The sequence below is a fragment of the Balaenoptera acutorostrata genome, chromosome 16, assembly GCF_949987535.1.
Source record: "Balaenoptera acutorostrata chromosome 16, mBalAcu1.1, whole genome shotgun sequence".
Lineage (NCBI taxonomy): Eukaryota > Metazoa > Chordata > Mammalia > Artiodactyla > Balaenopteridae > Balaenoptera > Balaenoptera acutorostrata.
In genome coordinates this window covers 70,571,032-70,586,717 of record NC_080079.1, presented here as the reverse complement: position 1 = coordinate 70,586,717, position 15,686 = coordinate 70,571,032, and the positions used below count along the sequence as shown (strand labels likewise).

Sequence of the window (15,686 nt, the reverse complement as noted above, 5' to 3'; positions counted from 1 at the left end):
TGCCTTTTCTTGTAGTCGCCGGTGCTCGAGGCTTCCTCTGCTCCTGCCGGGCACAACTTCAGGCCTCATCTACTCAAGCCTCTCCCAACACATCGTGCGCTGGAGGGGGCCCAGCCCGCCCGTCTGGCTGGACATGCCGCCAGAAGGAGGCCCTGGAAGGCAGCCACACCCCACCCTCTCCCGGGGTGGCCGGCCCAGACCCAGAGTCCGCTGTAGGCCCGGGTGAAGATCGTGAGGCCCGCGAGGCCCTGGTCCTGCCCCTGGCCGACCCCAGCAGCGCCCATCCGCGCCGCAGCCACCTGTCTGCCCGTGTGTCTCTCCAAAGCTCCCTCCAGAAAAAGCCCAGCCTCCACCGTATCACCATGGCAGGGGGCGGGAGTGGGGTCGTGGGCCGTGACCAGTTCTCCAGGTCAGCTGACCTCCAGTACCCGGAATGGTGCGTGGATTTTGGCGTGGGTGCAAGGGTGGCTTTGCTGGGGCTAAGGGGCCGTGGCGGCCCAATGGTGGCTCCCACTGGCTTTGGGCCCACTGCCGTCAGGCAGGAGGGCCGGCCCGGCCTTGGCCGGGCTGCGCCTAGCACTGCGTGGGTGGACACAGTGGGGAATGCCAAAAGGACAGCAGGCCACTGGCCCTCCAGCCTCAGAGGCCACGTCCTTGTGAGCATCGAGTGGGATCTGGGGCGGAGCCTCAAGCGCCTACGGGTCTGGAGGTTCCCGCAAGAACTGGGCTGCAAGGTCGCCCAAGACTCTGCCACCTCCGTGTCCCCGAGGCCTCCTGTCGCCTGCCTGGGCAGGCAGCAGGGCCGTGCAGGAGAGGGCTGGCCACCGGCCTGGCGATAAGACACCAGCACCAACGAAGCTGAGCCTCATGAGGCACCCCGTGGCCCCCGCTGCCTTCTATGGCCATACAACCCTGAGCGCATCCCATCTCATCTGATCTCACAAGCTAAGCAGGATCAGGCCTGGTTAATACTTGGATGGGAGACTACATGGGAATACCGGGTGCTGTAGGCTTTTTTCCCTCCCACACCACCTTCTCCTTTAGTCGCCCGTGGCCGAGGCCGGCTCCTCCCCTGCCGGGCACCGCCGCAGGCCTCACCTCCTCAGGCCCCTCCCAACACAGCGTGCGCCGGAATGGGCGCCCCCAGCCGCACTGGCTGGACATGCGGCCAGAAGTCGGCCCTGTTAGGCAGCCACACGCCAGCCGCTCTCGGGGTGGCTGGCCCAGACCCAGACTCCACCGCAGGCCCGGGTGACAGCCGTGAGGCACGCGAAGCCCTCGTCCTGCACCTGACCACCTCCGCCAGCGCCCATCCGCGCCGCAGCCACCTGTCTGCCTGTGTGTCTCTCCACAGCTCCCTCCGGAAAAAGCCCACCCTCCGCTGTTTCGCCATGGCTGGGTGCGGGAGCGAGGTCGTGGGCCGGGGCCGGTTTTCCGGGCCGGCCGGCCACCATGCGCTGGGAACAGTGCTCAGTGGGTGGCGTGGGGGCAAGGGTGGCCTTGCTGGGTCCAATGGGCCGTGCCGCATCAATGGTGGCTCCCAGTGGCTTTGGGCTACCTTCCCTCAGGCAGGAGTTCCGGCCCAGCCGCGGCTGGACTGCACCTACTACTGTGTGGGTGGACAGGGTTGGGAATGCCCAAGGGACCGTGGACCACGGGCCCTTAAGCCTTCGGAGCCACGTGTTTGTGAGCGTCGAGCGGGATCTGGGGCGGTTCGCCAAGCGTCTATGTGCCTGGATGTTCCCGCCAGAACTGAGCTGCGAGGTCGTCCAAGACTCCACCAACCCCGGTTCCCGAAGCGTGCTGTCGCCAGCCTGGGTGGGCCACAGGGCCTTGCTGCAGAGGGCTGGTCGCCGGACTGGCGGTAATTCGCCAGCACCAGCTAAGCTGAGCCTCAAGAGGCACCCCGTGGCCCCCGCTGCCTTCTACGGCCATACCACCCTAAACGCACCTCATCTCGTCTGATCTCGGAAGCTAAGTAGGGTCGGCTCTGTTTACTACCTGGATGGGAGACCACCAGGGAATACTAGAGGCTGGAGTATTTTTTGCCTCCCGATCTGCCTTTCCTTGTAGTCGCCGGTGCTCGAGGCTTCCTCTGCTCCCACCGGGCACGGCTGCAGGCCTCATCTTCTCAAGCCTCTCCCAACACAGCGTGCGCTGGAGGGGGCCCAGCCCGCCCGTCTGGCTGGACATGCCGCCAGAAGGAGGCGCTGGAAGGCAGCCACACCCCACCCTCTCCCGGGGTGGCCGGCCCGCACCCAGACTCCGCCGCAGGCCCGGGTGTAGATTGTGAGGCCCGCGAGCCCCTCGACCTGCCCCTGGCCGACCCGACCAGCGCCCATGCGCGCCGCAGCCACCTGTCTGCCCGTGTGTCTCTCCACAGCTCCCTCCAGAAAAAGCCCAGCCTCCACCGTTTCACCATGGCAGGGGGCGGGAGTGGGGTCGTGGGCCAGACTGGTTCTCTGGGCCGGCCGGTCACCAGGCGCAGGGAACTTTGCTCGGCAGTTGTCGTGGGGGAAAGGGTGGCCTTGTTGGGTCTAAGGGGTCGTGCCGACTCAAGGGTGGCTCCCAGTGGCTTCAGACCAACTGCCGTCGGGCAGGAGGGCCGGCCCGGCCACGGCCGTGCTTTGCCTAGAACTGTGTGGGCAGACAGGGTGGCCAATGCCCAAGGGACCGCGGGCCACGGGCCCTTAAGACCCCGGGGCCACGTCGTTGTGAGCGTCAAGCGGGATCTGGGGCGGAGGGCCAAGCGCCTATGGGCCTGGAGGGTCCCGCCTGACCTGAGCTGCGAGGTCACCCACGAGTCTGCCAACCCCGGGTCCCCGAGGACTCCTGTCACCTGCCTTGGCGGCGGCTGTGCCGTGCTGGAGAGGGTTGGCTACCGGGCTGTTGGCAAGCCCCAGCACCAGCGAAGCTGAGCCTCAAGAGGCACCCCGTGGCCCCTGCTGCCTTCTACGGCCTTACCACCCTAAACGCACCTCATCTCGTCTGGTCTTGGAAGCTAAGCAGGGTCGGCTCTGTTTACTACCTGGATGGGAGACCACCTGGGAATACTAGATGCTGTAGTATTTTTTGCCTCCCGATCTGCCTTTTCTTGTAGTCGCCGGTGCTCGAGGCTTCCTCTGCTCCTGCCGGGCACAACTTCAGGCCTCATCTACTCAAGCCTCTCCCAACACATCGTGCGCTGGAGGGGGCCCAGCCCGCCCGTCTGGCTGGACATGCCGCCAGAAGGAGGCCCTGGAAGGCAGCCACACCCCACCCTCTCCCGGGGTGGCCGGCCCAGACCCAGAGTCCGCTGTAGGCCCGGGTGAAGATCGTGAGGCCCCCGAGGCCCTGGTCCTGCCCCTGGCCGACCCCAGCGGCGCCCATCCGCGCCGCAGCCACCTGTCTGCCCGTGTGTCTCTCCAAAGCTCCCTCCAGAAAAAGCCCAGCCTTCACCGTATCACCATGGCAGGGGGCGGGAGTGGGGTCGTGGGCCGTGACCAGTTCTCCAGGTCAGCTGACCTCCAGTACCCAGAATGGTGCGTGGATTTTGGCGTGGGTGCAAGGGTGGCTTTGCTGGGGCTAAGGGGCCGTGGCGGCCCAATGGTGGCTCCCACTGGCTTTGGGCCCACTGCCGTCAGGCAGGAGGGCCGGCCCGGCCTTGGCCGGGCTGCGCCTAGCACTGCGTGGGTGGACACAGTGGGGAATGCCAAAAGGACAGCAGGCCACTGGCCCTCCAGCCTCAGAGGCCACGTCCTTGTGAGCATCGAGTGGGATCTGGGGCGGAGCCTCAAGCGCCTACGGGTCTGGAGGTTCCCGCAAGAACTGGGCTGCAAGGTCGCCCAAGACTCTGCCACCTCCGTGTCCCCGAGGCCTCCTGTCGCCTGCCTGGGCAGGCAGCAGGGCCGTGCAGGAGAGGGCTGGCCACCGGCCTGGCGATAAGACACCAGCACCAACGAAGCTGAGCCTCATGAGGCACCCCGTGGCCCCCGCTGCCTTCTATGGCCATACAACCCTGAGCGCATCCCATCTCATCTGATCTCACAAGCTAAGCAGGATCAGGCCTGGTTAATACTTGGATGGGAGACTACATGGGAATACCGGGTGCTGTAGGCTTTTTTCCCTCCCACACCACCTTCTCCTTTAGTCGCCCGTGGCCGAGGCCGGCTCCTCCCCTGCCGGGCACCGCCGCAGGCCTCACCTCCTCAGGCCCCTCCCAACACAGCGTGCGCCGGAATGGGCGCCCCCAGCCGCACTGGCTGGACATGCGGCCAGAAGTCGGCCCTGTTAGGCAGCCACACGCCAGCCGCTCTCGGGGTGGCTGGCCCAGACCCAGACTCCACCGCAGGCCCGGGTGACAGCCGTGAGGCACGCGAAGCCCTCGTCCTGCACCTGACCACCTCCGCCAGCGCCCATCCGCGCCGCAGCCACCTGTCTGCCTGTGTGTCTCTCCACAGCTCCCTCCGGAAAAAGCCCACCCTCCGCTGTTTCGCCATGGCTGGGTGCGGGAGCGAGGTCGTGGGCCGGGGCCGGTTTTCCGGACCGGCCGGCCACCATGCGCTGGGAACAGTGCTCAGTGGGTGGCGTGGGGGCAAGGGTGGCCTTGCTGGGTCCAATGGGCCGTGCCGCATCAATGGTGGCTCCCAGTGGCTTTGGGCTACCTTCCCTCAGGCAGGAGTTCCGGCCCAGCCGCGGCTGGACTGCACCTACTACTGTGTGGGTGGACAGGGTTGGGAATGCCCAAGGGACCGTGGACCACGGGCCCTTAAGCCTTCGGAGCCACGTCTTTGTGAGCGTCGAGCGGGATCTGGGGCGGTTCGCCAAGCGCCTATGTGCCTGGATGTTCCCGCCAGAACTGAGCTGCGAGGTCGTCCAAGACTCCACCAACCCCGGTCCCCGAGGCGTGCTGTCGCCAGCCTGGGTGGGCCACAGGGCCTTGCTGCAGAGGGCTGGTCGCCGGACTGGCGGTAATTCGCCAGCACCAGCTAAGCTGAGCCTCAAGAGGCACCCCGTGGCCCCCGCTGCCTTCTACGGCCATACCACCCTAAACGCACCTCATCTCGTCTGATCTCGGAAGCTAAGCAGGGTCGGCTCTGTTTACTACCTGGATGGGAGACCACCAGGGAATACTAGAGGCTGGAGTATTTTTTGCCTCCCGATCTGCCTTTTCTTGTAGTCGCCGGTGCTCGAAGCTTCCTCTGCTCCCACCGGGCACGGCTGCAGGCCTCATCTTCTCAAGCCTATCCCAACACAGCGTGCGCTGGAGGGGGCCCAGCCCGCCCGTCTGGCTGGACATGCCGCCAGAAGGAGGCGCTGGAAGGCAGCCACACCCCACCCTCTCCCGGGGTGGCCGGCCCGCACCCAGACTCCGCCGCAGGCCCGGGTGTAGATTGTGAGGCCCGCGAGCCCCTCGACCTGCCCCTGGCCGACCCGACCAGCGCCCATGCGCGCCGCAGCCACCTGTCTGCCCGTGTGTCTCTCCACAGCTCCCTCCAGAAAAAGCCCAGCCTCCACCGTTTCACCATGGCAGGGGGCGGGAGTGGGGTCGTGGGCCAGACTGGTTCTCTGGGCCGGCCGGTCACCAGGCGCAGGGAACTTTGCTCGGCAGTTGTCGTGGGGGAAAGGGTGGCCTTGTTGGGTCTAAGGGGTCGTGCCGACTCAAGGGTGGCTCCCAGTGGCTTCAGACCAACTGCCGTCGGGCAGGAGGGCCGGCCCGGCCACGGCCGTGCTTTGCCTAGAACTGTGTGGGCAGACAGGGTGGCCAATGCCCAAGGGACCGCGGGCCACGGGCCCTTAAGACCCCGGGGCCACGTCATTGTGAGCGTCAAGCGGGATCTGGGGCGGAGGGCCAAGCGCCTATGGGCCTGGAGGGTCCCGCCTGACCTGAGCTGCGAGGTCACCCACGAGTCTGCCAACCCCGGGTCCCCGAGGACTCCTGTCACCTGCCTTGGCGGCGGCTGTGCCGTGCTGGAGAGGGTTGGCTACCGGGCTGTTGGCAAGCCCCAGCACCAGCGAAGCTGAGCCTCAAGAGGCACCCCGTGGCCCCTGCTGCCTTCTACGGCCTTACCACCCTAAACGCACCTCATCTCGTCTGGTCTTGGAAGCTAAGCAGGGTCGGCTCTGTTTACTACCTGGATGGGAGACCACCTGGGAATACTAGATGCTGTAGTATTTTTTGCCTCCCGATCTGCCTTTTCTTGTAGTCGCCGGTGCTCGAGGCTTCCTCTGCTCCTGCCGGGCACAACTTCAGGCCTCATCTACTCAAGCCTCTCCCAACACATCGTGCGCTGGAGGGGGCCCAGCCCGCCCGTCTGGCTGGACATGCCGCCAGAAGGAGGCCCTGGAAGGCAGCCACACCCCACCCTCTCCCGGGGTGGCCGGCCCAGACCCAGAGTCCGCTGTAGGCCCGGGTGAAGATCGTGAGGCCCCCGAGGCCCTGGTCCTGCCCCTGGCCGACCCCAGCAGCGCCCATCCGCGCCACAGCCACCTGTCTGCCCGTGTGTCTCTCCACAGCTCCCTCCAGAAAAAGCCCAGCCTCCACCGTATCACCATGGCAGGGGGCGGGAGTGGGGTCGTGGGCCGTGACCAGTTCTCCAGGTCAGCTGACCTCCAGTACCCGGAATGGTGCGTGGATTTTGGCGTGAGTGCAAGGGTGGCTTTGCTGGGGCTAAGGGGCCGTGGCGGCCCAATGGTGGCTCCCACTGGCTTTGGGCCCACTGCCGTCAGGCAGGAGGGCCGGCCCGGCCTTGGCCGGGCTGCGCCTAGCACTGCGTGGGTGGACACAGTGGGGAATGCCAAAAGGACAGCAGGCCACTGGCCCTCCAGCCTCAGAGGCCACGTCCTTGTGAGCATCGAGTGGGATCTGGGGCGGAGCCTCAAGCGCCTACGGGTCTGGAGGTTCCCGCAAGAACTGGGCTGCAAGGTCGCCCAAGACTCTGCCACCTCCGTGTCCCCGAGGCCTCCTGTCGCCTGCCTGGGCAGGCAGCAGGGCCGTGCAGGAGAGGGCTGGCCACCGGCCTGGCGATAAGACACCAGCACCAACGAAGCTGAGCCTCATGAGGCACCCCGTGGCCCCCGCTGCCTTCTATGGCCATACAACCCTGAGCGCATCCCATCTCATCTGATCTCACAAGCTAAGCAGGATCAGGCCTGGTTAATACTTGGATGGGAGACTACATGGGAATACCGGGTGCTGTAGGCTTTTTTCCCTCCCACACCACCTTCTCCTTTAGTCGCCCGTGGCCGAGGCCGGCTCCTCCCCTGCCGGGCACCGCCGCAGGCCTCACCTCCTCAGGCCCCTCCCAACACAGCGTGCGCCGGAATGGGCGCCCCCAGCCGCACTGGCTGGACATGCGGCCAGAAGTCGGCCCTGTTAGGCAGCCACACGCCAGCCGCTCTCGGGGTGGCTGGCCCAGACCCAGACTCCACCGCAGGCCCGGGTGACAGCCGTGAGGCACACGAAGCCCTCGTCCTGCACCTGACCACCTCCGCCAGCGCCCATCCGCGCCGCAGCCACCTGTCTGCCTGTGTGTCTCTCCACAGCTCCCTCCGGAAAAAGCCCACCCTCCGCTGTTTCGCCATGGCTGGGTGCGGGAGCGAGGTCGTGGGCCGGGTCCGGTTTTCCGGGCCGGCCGGCCACCATGCGCTGGGAACAGTGCTCAGTGGGTGGCGTGGGGGCAAGGGTGGCCTTGCTGGGTCCAATGGGCCGTGCCGCATCAATGGTGGCTCCCAGTGGCTTTGGGCTACCTTCCCTCAGGCAGGAGTTCCGGCCCAGCCGCGGCTGGACTGCACCTACTACTGTGTGGGTGGACAGGGTTGGGAATGCCCAAGGGACCGTGGACCATGGGCCCTTAAGCCTTCGGAGCCACGTCTTTGTGAGCGTCGAGCGGGATCTGGGGCGGTTCGCCAAGCGCCTATGTGCCTGGATGTTCCCGCCAGAACTGAGCTGCGAGGTCGTCCAAGACTCCACCAACCCCGGACCCCGAGGCGTGCTGTCGCCTGCCTGGGTGGGCCACAGGGCCTTGCTGCAGAGGGCTGGTCGCCGGACTGGCGGTAATTCGCCAGCACCAGCTAAGCTGAGCCTCAAGAGGCACCCCGTGGCCCCCGCTGCCTTCTACGGCCATACCACCCTAAACGCACCTCATCTCGTCTGATCTCGGAAGCTAAGCAGGGTCGGCTCTGTTTACTACCTGGATGGGAGACCACCAGGGAATACTAGAGGCTGGAGTATTTTTTGCCTCCCGATCTGCCTTTTCTTGTAGTCGCCGGTGCTCGAGGCTTCCTCTGCTCCCACCGGGCATGCCTGCAGGCCTCATCTACTCAAGCCTATCCCAACACAGCGTGCGCTGGAGGGGGCCCAGCCCGCCCGTCTGGCTGGACATGCCGCCAGAAGGAGGCGCTGGAAGGCAGCCACACCCCACCCTCTCCCGGGGTGGCCGGCCCGCACCCAGACTCCGCCGCAGGCCCGGGTGTAGATTGTGAGGCCCGCGAGCCCCTCGACCTGCCCCTGGCCGACCCGACCAGCGCCCATGCGCGCCGCAGCCACCTGTCTGCCCGTGTGTCTCTCCACAGCTCCCTCCAGAAAAAGCCCAGCCTCCACCGTTTCACCATGGCAGGGGGCGGGAGTGGGGTCGTGGGCCAGACTGGTTCTCTGGGCCGGCCGGTCACCAGGCGCAGGGAACTTTGCTCGGCAGTTGTCGTGGGGGAAAGGGTGGCCTTGTTGGGTCTAAGGGGTCGTGCCGACTCAAGGGTGGCTCCCAGTGGCTTCAGACCAACTGCCGTCGGGCAGGAGGGCCGGCCCGGCCACGGCCGTGCTTCGCCTAGAACTGTGTGGGCAGACAGGGTGGCCAATGCCCAAGGGACCGCGGGCCACGGGCCCTTAAGACCCCGGGGCCACGTCGTTGTGAGCGTCAAGCGGGATCTGGGGCGGAGGGCCAAGCGCCTATGGGCCTGGAGGGTCCCGCCTGACCTGAGCTGCGAGGTCACCCACGAGTCTGCCAACCCCGGGTCGCCGAGGACTCCTGTCACCTGCCTTGGCGGCGGCTGTGCCGTGCTGGAGAGGGTTGGCTACCGGGCTGTCGGCAAGCCCCAGCACCAGCGAAGCTGAGCCTCAAGAGGCACCCCGTGGCCCCTGCTGCCTTCTACGGCCTTACCACCCTAAACGCACCTCATCTCGTCTGGTCTTGGAAGCTAAGCAGGGTCGGCTCTGTTTACTACCTGGATGGGAGACCACCTGGGAATACTAGAGGCTGTAGTATTTTTTGCCTCCCGATCTGCCTTTTCTTGTAGTCACCGGTGCTCGAGGCTTCCTCTGCTCCTGCCGGGCACAACTTCAGGCCTCATCTACTCAAGCCTCTCCCAACACATCGTGCGCTGGAGGGGGCCCAGCCCGCCCGTCTGGCTGGACATGCCGCCAGAAGGAGGCCCTGGAAGGCAGCCACACCCCACCCTCTCCCGGGGTGGCCGGCCCAGACCCAGAGTCCGCTGTAGGCCCGGGTGAAGATCGTGAGGCCCCCGAGGCCCTGGTCCTGCCCCTGGCCGACACCAGCAGCGCCCATCCGCGCCGCAGCCACCTGTCTGCCCGTGTGTCTCTCCACAGCTCCCTCCAGAAAAAGCCCAGCCTCCACCGTATCACCATGGCAGGGGGCGGGAGTGGGGTCGTGGGCCGTGACCAGTTCTCCAGGTCAGCTGACCTCCAGTACCCGGAATGGTGCGTGGATTTTGGCGTGGGTGCAAGGGTGGCTTTGCTGGGGCTAAGGGGCCGTGGCGGCCCAATGGTGGCTCCCACTGGCTTTGGGCCCACTGCCGTCAGGCAGGAGGGCCGGCCCGGCCTTGGCCGGGCTGCGCCTAGCACTGCGTGGGTGGACACAGTGGGGAATGCCAAAAGGACAGCAGGCCACTGGCCCTCCAGCCTCAGAGGCCACGTCCTTGTGAGCATCGAGTGGGATCTGGGGCGGAGCCTCAAGCGCCTACGGGTCTGGAGGTTCCCGCAAGAACTGGGCTGCAAGGTCGCCCAAGACTCTGCCACCTCCGTGTCCCCGAGGCCTCCTGTCGCCTGCCTGGGCAGGCAGCAGGGCCGTGCAGGAGAGGGCTGGCCACCGGCCTGGCGATAAGACACCAGCACCAACGAAGCTGAGCCTCATGAGGCACCCCGTGGCCCCCGCTGCCTTCTATGGCCATACAACCCTGAGCGCATCCCATCTCATCTGATCTCACAAGCTAAGCAGGATCAGGCCTGGTTAATACTTGGATGGGAGACTACATGGGAATACCGGGTGCTGTAGGCTTTTTTCCCTCCCACACCACCTTCTCCTTTAGTCGCCCGTGGCCGAGGCCGGCTCCTCCCCTGCCGGGCACCGCCGCAGGCCTCACCTCCTCAGGCCCCTCCCAACACAGCGTGCGCCGGAATGGGCGCCCCCAGCCGCACTGGCTGGACATGCGGCCAGAAGTCGGCCCTGTTAGGCAGCCACACGCCAGCCGCTCTCGGGGTGGCTGGCCCAGACCCAGACTCCACCGCAGGCCCGGGTGACAGCCGTGAGGCACGCGAAGCCCTCGTCCTGCACCTGACCACCTCCGCCAGCGCCCATCCGCGCCGCAGCCACCTGTCTGCCTGTGTGTCTCTCCACAGCTCCCTCCGGAAAAAGCCCACCCTCCGCTGTTTCGCCATGGCTGCGTGCGGGAGCGAGGTCGTGGGCCGGGTCCGGTTTTCCGGGCCGGCCGGCCACCATGCGCTGGGAACAGTGCTCAGTGGGTGGCGTGGGGGCAAGGGTGGCCTTGCTGGGTCCAATGGGCCGTGCCGCATCAATGGTGGCTCCCAGTGGCTTTGGGCTACCTTCCCTCAGGCAGGAGTTCCGGCCCAGCCGCGGCTGGACTGCACCTACTACTGTGTGGGTGGACAGGGTTGGGAATGCCCAAGGGACCGTGGACCACGGGCCCTTAAGCCTTCGGAGCCACGTCTTTGTGAGCGTCGAGCGGGATCTGGGGCGGTTCGCCAAGCGCCTATGTGCCTGGATGTTCCCGCCAGAACTGAGCTGCGAGGTCGTCCAAGACTCCACCAACCCCGGTCCCCGAGGCGTGCTGTCGCCTGCCTGGGTGGGCCACAGGGCCTTGCTGCAGAGGGCTGGTCGCCGGACTGGCGGTAATTCGCCAGCACCAGCTAAGCTGAGCCTCAAGAGGCACCCCGTGGCCCCCGCTGCCTTCTACGGCCATACCACCCTAAACGCACCTCATCTCGTCTGATCTCGGAAGCTAAGCAGGGTCGGCTCTGTTTACTACCTGGATGGGAGACCACCAGGGAATACTAGAGGCTGGAGTATTTTTTGCCTCCCGATCTGCCTTTTCTTGTAGTCGCCGGTGCTCGAGGCTTCCTCTGCTCCCACCGGGCATGCCTGCAGGCCTCATCTACTCAAGCCTATCCCAACACAGCGTGCGCTGGAGGGGGCCCAGCCCGCCCGTCTGGCTGGACATGCCGCCAGAAGGAGGCGCTGGAAGGCAGCCACACCCCACCCTCTCCCGGGGTGGCCGGCCCGCACCCAGACTCCGCCGCAGGCCCGGGTGTAGATTGTGAGGCCCGCGAGCCCCTCGACCTGCCCCTGGCCGACCCGACCAGCGCCCATGCGCGCCGCAGCCACCTGTCTGCCCGTGTGTCTCTCCACAGCTCCCTCCAGAAAAAGCCCAGCCTCCACCGTTTCACCATGGCAGGGGGCGGGAGTGGGGTCGTGGGCCAGACTGGTTCTCTGGGCCGGCCGGTCACCAGGCGCAGGGAACTTTGCTCGGCAGTTGTCGTGGGGGAAAGGGTGGCCTTGTTGGGTCTAAGGGGTCGTGCCGACTCAAGGGTGCCTCCCAGTGGCTTCAGACCAACTGCCGTCGGGCAGGAGGGCCGGCCCGGCCACGGCCGTGCTTTGCCTAGAACTGTGTGGGCAGACAGGGTGGCCAATGCCCAAGGGACCGCGGGCCACGGGCCCTTAAGACCCCGGGGCCACGTCGTTGTGAGCGTCAAGCGGGATCTGGGGCGGAGGGCCAAGCGCCTATGGGCCTGGAGGGTCCCGCCTGACCTGAGCTGCGAGGTCACCCACGAGTCTGCCAACCCCGGGTCCCCGAGGACTCCTGTCACCTGCCTTGGCGGCGGCTGTGCCGTGCTGGAGAGGGTTGGCTACCGGGCTGTTGGCAAGCCCCAGCACCAGCGAAGCTGAGCCTCAAGAGGCACCCCGTGGCCCCTGCTGCCTTCTACGGCCTTACCACCCTAAACGCACCTCATCTCGTCTGGTCTTGGAAGCTAAGCAGGGTCGGCTCTGTTTACTACCTGGATGGGAGACCACCTGGGAATACTAGATGCTGTAGCATTTTTTGCCTCCCGATCTGCCTTTTCTTGTAGTCACCGGTGCTCGAGGCTTCCTCTGCTCCTGCCGGGCACAACTTCAGGCCTCATCTACTCAAGCCTCTCCCAACACATCGTGCGCTGGAGGGGGCCCAGCCCGCCCGTCTGGCTGGACATGCCGCCAGAAGGAGGCCCTGGAAGGCAGCCACACCCCACCCTCTCCCGGGGTGGCCGGCCCAGACCCAGAGTCCGCTGTAGGCCCGGGTGAAGATCGTGAGGCCCCCGAGGCCCTGGTCCTGCCCCTGGCCGACACCAGCAGCGCCCATCCGCGCCGCAGCCACCTGTCTGCCCGTGTGTCTCTCCACAGCTCCCTCCAGAAAAAGCCCAGCCTCCACCGTATCACCATGGCAGGGGGCGGGAGTGGGGTCGTGGGCCGTGACCAGTTCTCCAGGTCAGCTGACCTCCAGTACCCGGAATGGTGCGTGGATTTTGGCGTGAGTGCAAGGGTGGCTTTGCTGGGGCTAAGGGGCCGTGGCGGCCCAATGGTGGCTCCCACTGGCTTTGGGCCCACTGCCGTCAGGCAGGAGGGCCGGCCCGGCCTTGGCCGGGCTGCGCCTAGCACTGCGTGGGTGGACACAGTGGGGAATGCCAAAAGGACAGCAGGCCACTGGCCCTCCAGCCTCAGAGGCCACGTCCTTGTGAGCATCGAGTGGGATCTGGGGCGGAGCCTCAAGCGCCTACGGGTCTGGAGGTTCCCGCAAGAACTGGGCTGCAAGGTCGCCCAAGACTCTGCCACCTCCGTGTCCCCGAGGCCTCCTGTCGCCTGCCTGGGCAGGCAGCAGGGCCGTGCAGGAGAGGGCTGGCCACCGGCCTGGCGATAAGACACCAGCACCAACGAAGCTGAGCCTCATGAGGCACCCCGTGGCCCCCGCTGCCTTCTATGGCCATACAACCCTGAGCGCATCCCATCTCATCTGATCTCACAAGCTAAGCAGGATCAGGCCTGGTTAATACTTGGATGGGAGACTACATGGGAATACCGGGTGCTGTAGGCTTTTTTCCCTCCCACACCACCTTCTCCTTTAGTCGCCCGTGGCCGAGGCCGGCTCCTCCCCTGCCGGGCACCGCCGCAGGCCTCACCTCCTCAGGCCCCTCCCAACACAGCGTGCGCCGGAATGGGCGCCCCCAGCCGCACTGGCTGGACATGCGGCCAGAAGTCGGCCCTGTTAGGCAGCCACACCCCAGCCGCTCTCGGGGTGGCTGGCCCAGACCCAGACTCCACCGCAGGCCCGGGTGACAGCCGTGAGGCACGCGAAGCCCTCGTCCTGCACCTGACCACCTCTGCCAGCGCCCATCCGCGCCGCAGCCACCTGTCTGCCTGTGTGTCTCTCCACAGCTCCCTCCGGAAAAAGCCCACCCTCCGCTGTTTCGCCATGGCTGGGTGCGGGAGCGAGGTCGTGGGCCGGGTCCGGTTTTCCGGGCTGGCCGGCCACCATGCGCTGGGAACAGTGCTCAGTGGGTGGCGTGGGGGCAAGGGTGGCCTTGCTGGGTCCAATGGGCCGTGCCGCATCAATGGTGGCTCCCAGTGGCTTTGGGCTACCTTCCCTCAGGCAGGAGTTCCGGCCCAGCCGCGGCTGGACTGCACCTACTACTGTGTGGGTGGACAGGGTTGGGAATGCCCAAGGGACCGTGGACCATGGGCCCTTAAGCCTTCGGAGCCACGTCTTTGTGAGCGTCGAGCGGGATCTGGGGCGGTTCGCCAAGCGCCTATGTGCCTGGATGTTCCCGCCAGAACTGAGCTGCGAGGTCGTCCAAGACTCCACCAACCCCGGTCCCCGAGGCGTGCTGTCGCCTGCCTGGGTGGGCCACAGGGCCTTGCTGCAGAGGGCTGGTCGCCGGACTGGCGGTAATTCGCCAGCACCAGCTAAGCTGAGCCTCAAGAGGCACCCCGTGGCCCCCGCTGCCTTCTACGGCCATACCACCCTAAACGCACCTCATCTCGTCTGATCTCGGAAGCTAAGCAGGGTCGGCTCTGTTTACTACCTGGATGGGAGACCACCAGGGAATACTAGAGGCTGGAGTATTTTTTGCCTCCCGATCTGCCTTTTCTTGTAGTCGCCGGTGCTCGAGGCTTCCTCTGCTCCCACCGGGCATGCCTGCAGGCCTCATCTACTCAAGCCTATCCCAACACAGCGTGCGCTGGAGGGGGCCCAGCCCGCCCGTCTGGCTGGACATGCTGCCAGAAGGAGGCGCTGGAAGGCAGCCACACCCCACCCTCTCCCGGGGTGGCCGGCCCGCACCCAGACTCCGCCGCAGGCCCGGGTGTAGATTGTGAGGCCCGCGAGCCCCTCGACCTGCCCCTGGCCGACCCGACCAGCGCCCATGCGCGCCGCAGCCACCTGTCTGCCCGTGTGTCTCTCCACAGCTCCCTCCAGAAAAAGCCCAGCCTCCACCGTTTCACCATGGCAGGGGGCGGGAGTGGGGTCGTGGGCCAGACTGGTTCTCTGGGCCGGCCGGTCACCAGGCGCAGGGAACTTTGCTCGGCAGTTGTCGTGGGGGAAAGGGTGGCCTTGTTGGGTCTAAGGGGTCGTGCCGACTCAAGGGTGGCTCCCAGTGGCTTCAGACCAACTGCCGTCGGGCAGGAGGGCCGGCCCGGCCACGGCCGTGCTTCGCCTAGAACTGTGTGGGCAGACAGGGTGGCCAATGCCCAAGGGACCGCGGGCCACGGGCCCTTAAGACCCCGGGGCCACGTCGTTGTGAGCGTCAAGCGGGATCTGGGGCGGAGGGCCAAGCGCCTATGGGCCTGGAGGGTCCCGCCTGACCTGAGCTGCGAGGTCACCCACGAGTCTGCCAACCCCGGGTCGCCGAGGACTCCTGTCACCTGCCTTGGCGGCGGCTGTGCCGTGCTGGAGAGGGTTGGCTACCGGGCTGTCGGCAAGCCCCAGCACCAGCGAAGCTGAGCCTCAAGAGGCACCCCGTGGCCCCTGCTGCCTTCTACGGCCTTACCACCCTAAACGCACCTCATCTCGTCTGGTCTTGGAAGCTAAGCAGGGTCGGCTCTGTTTACTACCTGGATGGGAGACCACCTGGGAATACTAGATGCTGTAGCATTTTTTGCCTCCCGATCTGCCTTTTCTTGTAGTCACCGGTGCTCGAGGCTTCCTCTGCTCCTGCCGGGCACAACTTCAGGCCTCATCTACTCAAGCCTCTCCCAACACATCGTGCGCTGGAGGGGGCCCAGCCCGCCCGTCTGGCTGGACATGCCGCCAGAAGGAGGCCCTGGAAGGCAGCCACACCCCACCCTCTCCCGGGGTGGCCGGCCCAGACCCAGAGTCCGCTGTAGGCCCGGGTGAAGATCGTGAGGCCCCCGAGGCCCTGGTCCTGCCCC

General features: G+C 66.4%; 15 pseudogenes; all 15 read left to right on the top strand.

Annotated features, from left to right (window-relative positions):
* Positions 1-894: 894 nt before the first annotated feature.
* LOC130705360 (5S ribosomal RNA) lies at positions 895-1,013 on the top strand (annotated as a pseudogene).
* A 910-nt stretch (positions 1,014-1,923) lies between these two features.
* LOC130705092 (5S ribosomal RNA) lies at positions 1,924-2,042 on the top strand (annotated as a pseudogene).
* A 908-nt stretch (positions 2,043-2,950) lies between these two features.
* On the top strand, positions 2,951-3,069 carry LOC130705173 (5S ribosomal RNA; annotated as a pseudogene).
* A 910-nt stretch (positions 3,070-3,979) lies between these two features.
* LOC130705359 (5S ribosomal RNA) lies at positions 3,980-4,098 on the top strand (annotated as a pseudogene).
* Positions 4,099-5,008: 910 nt separating this feature from the next.
* Positions 5,009-5,127, top strand: LOC130705108 (5S ribosomal RNA; annotated as a pseudogene).
* Positions 5,128-6,035: 908 nt separating this feature from the next.
* LOC130705172 (5S ribosomal RNA) lies at positions 6,036-6,154 on the top strand (annotated as a pseudogene).
* A 910-nt stretch (positions 6,155-7,064) lies between these two features.
* Positions 7,065-7,183, top strand: LOC130705358 (5S ribosomal RNA; annotated as a pseudogene).
* Positions 7,184-8,093: 910 nt separating this feature from the next.
* LOC130705107 (5S ribosomal RNA) lies at positions 8,094-8,212 on the top strand (annotated as a pseudogene).
* A 908-nt stretch (positions 8,213-9,120) lies between these two features.
* Positions 9,121-9,239, top strand: LOC130705101 (5S ribosomal RNA; annotated as a pseudogene).
* A 910-nt stretch (positions 9,240-10,149) lies between these two features.
* Positions 10,150-10,268, top strand: LOC130705357 (5S ribosomal RNA; annotated as a pseudogene).
* Positions 10,269-11,178: 910 nt separating this feature from the next.
* On the top strand, positions 11,179-11,297 carry LOC130705106 (5S ribosomal RNA; annotated as a pseudogene).
* A 908-nt stretch (positions 11,298-12,205) lies between these two features.
* Positions 12,206-12,324, top strand: LOC130705232 (5S ribosomal RNA; annotated as a pseudogene).
* Positions 12,325-13,234: 910 nt separating this feature from the next.
* On the top strand, positions 13,235-13,353 carry LOC130705356 (5S ribosomal RNA; annotated as a pseudogene).
* Positions 13,354-14,263: 910 nt separating this feature from the next.
* LOC130705105 (5S ribosomal RNA) lies at positions 14,264-14,382 on the top strand (annotated as a pseudogene).
* A 908-nt stretch (positions 14,383-15,290) lies between these two features.
* LOC130705231 (5S ribosomal RNA) lies at positions 15,291-15,409 on the top strand (annotated as a pseudogene).
* The last annotated feature ends 277 nt before the right edge of the window (positions 15,410-15,686 follow it).